Source organism: Rattus rattus, chromosome X (genome assembly GCF_011064425.1).
Source record: "Rattus rattus isolate New Zealand chromosome X, Rrattus_CSIRO_v1, whole genome shotgun sequence".
In the NCBI taxonomy this organism is placed as follows: domain Eukaryota; kingdom Metazoa; phylum Chordata; class Mammalia; order Rodentia; family Muridae; genus Rattus; species Rattus rattus.
The window spans coordinates 32,668,910-32,671,470 of record NC_046172.1 but is presented as its reverse complement, the minus strand read 5'-3'; positions in this window follow the sequence as shown (position 1 = coordinate 32,671,470).

The window sequence follows — 2,561 nt, the reverse complement described above, 5'->3', positions numbered from 1 at the left end:
CACTTTGATTCCTTAAAGGGCATCATAGTTATTCCTGTGATATCCCCCTGGCTCTGACTGGGGCCAATTAAAAATGCCAGACCTATGTGTCTTTTCATAGAAATATATTCAAAATTATGTCTATTCCGAAAATTTAAGCAAAGATGGATGGAATGTGTCTCACCCCATTCTCTCTTGTATTACTGCTTCCTGCCAGCCAGCCAATGCTAGCATACTCTGAGGTGGACTTTCTGCCCACGCCTTCCTTAAGGTAAGTTGGGATTTCACCTTGGTATGTTATGTTAGTTCCACCTACAGGCATTTTGCTTTACTTTTTTTCTTTCTTATTTTGTCTTTATCTTTTATTTTATTTTATTTTTATTTTTATTTTTGAGACAGGTCTCACTATCCAGCTCAGCCTGTCTGGAACATATTCTCTCTATAACACTTTAGGAACTGCGGTTAGTTTCAGCACTGGCCAATTCAGGCCCTTTTGTTCATGAATAAATTAAGGTCTGAAGCTATCACAAAATTTGCCTAGAGGAAATCAGTGACCAGCTGAGACTAGAACTCAGAATTCCTGAGATTTAGCCTAATAGCCCACATGTTAGGTTTTTAATAGTGAGGGAGTAAATGCACGGACACTAATTGTATGCACCTTGGGTCTGTCCCATGTGCAGTGAATAGAATTCAGTCAACAGAGTGCCATCAACATGTGTAGTAATTACCGGGACTCCTCTACAGCCCAGATCAGCCATTTACTCTGTGATATGCCCTAATCAGGGAGGCACACAGGAAGACTTGTGCCATGAGGGGGGTGGGGGTTGAAGAATTCTCATCAATAATCCATCTATTAGAAAGCCTGTGAAAGTACCTTAGTGAAATGGCTATGAGAGGTCTGGAAGTAGAGCTCCGTTAGCAGAGTGCTTATTGATCATGCACGGAACCCTGAACTCAAGCCCCAAAACCGTATGTCAAAAGCAAGTAAAGTGGCATAGGCCTATAATCCCACCACTTACAAGATGGAAGTTAAAGGTTGTCCTAAATTGCATACCAAATTTGAGGCCTTTCTCAAAAATTAAAAATATCTTGTACCAAGGGAATGTATTGATTCATCTAAGAAGCAATAGGAATAAGTCTGAGTAAGTGATGTTCTGAAGATGTGGTGGGGGGACAGGAATCCTGAGGGGTCTTCACCCCTACATCAACAGAGTAGAGTGATCTAAGAGCCCAAGGCCAGGTACACTTAGAGCTGTGGCTTTATGGCTGCTCTTATGGAAAATTCTGTCACTTGATTGAGTGGGTTTGGATCAGCCCTTCAGCCTTGTCAGGCACCCACAAAGACAGTTGATGTCACCACACTTATGAGAAGGATGTGCATGAGAACAGGACGTGCAGAAGAGTGTGTAACTGCCTAAATGGAAGACTTTGACAGAACTTTGCCTGTGATTTCCTTTACTGTAAGAAGTTTGAGAGAAGGCAGGAGACAAAAAGCTCCATCGACTTCATTTATTCAAACTAACCTGTCACTACTGAGGGAACAAATTTATTTATTAAGCCAACTGATGTTTGGGGAAGTACTTACTCTAGGATTTAAGAACAGATAATAACACATACTGTGAAACAATAACAATAACCCATAAAAATAAATGACCCACTGCTAACATTTGATCAAAAGGAATGACCCCAGCAAGCGAATGTTTCAAGCCTCCACAGACAGCACTTCAAAACTGGAACAATGATGATAGATTATACAGGAAAAACATGAGCTATGCAAGAAGCTGAAATTGAAGGAAGAGTTTCAGCGGTTCTCAAAGTGCAGATAGCTCAGTAGGCGGCATCAGCACGACAAATGGGAATACAAGTTCAAATGAAAATCCCCAACCCTCCTCATAAGAAACCAAACAGAAGTCTGTGGTCCTCGCTTTCTGGTAGCTTGGGTCCAAGTCTGAGGACCAACCATGTACTTTGGAATTTTTGGCAATTCAACTAAGTGGCATTTTTCATCAGCACTGTAATAGAGAAGCCTTTGTTCTGCAACAGCTGGATAATGCTATCTAGCACTGGGGAAGAAGAAATCCCAAACAGAAACACCTTCTCTGTAATGACAGCCATAGTTTCCAGCCCAGCCATGATATCATAAGAGGAAGCAGCCAGTACTTTGTAGTGCGTTGCTTGGCTACACTGATCAGTAGTTAGGTTACTATCGAGACCCGAAAGGATATGCATGGTATGTACTCATAAGTGGATATTAGCCATAAAGTGCAGGATTTCCATGCTACAATCCACAGACTCAAAGAAGCTAAATAACAAGGAGGGCCCAAGGGAGGATCTTTGAATCTCACTGAGAAGGGAAAATAAAACAGACATTGGAAGTGGAGGGAGAGAGGGAACTGGGTGGGAGAGGACATGGGAAGGGGAACAGGGGTGAGGGGATCAGGTGGTGTACGGAGAGCTGGGGAGAGAGGGCAGCTGGGGAGGGAGGGCAGAAGGAACGTGAACAGAAATTGGTAGTGGGTGAGCAGCAGGCAAGGGGGAGGGAGGGTGCATCTCTAGGATACACCAAAGACCTGGGATGGGGG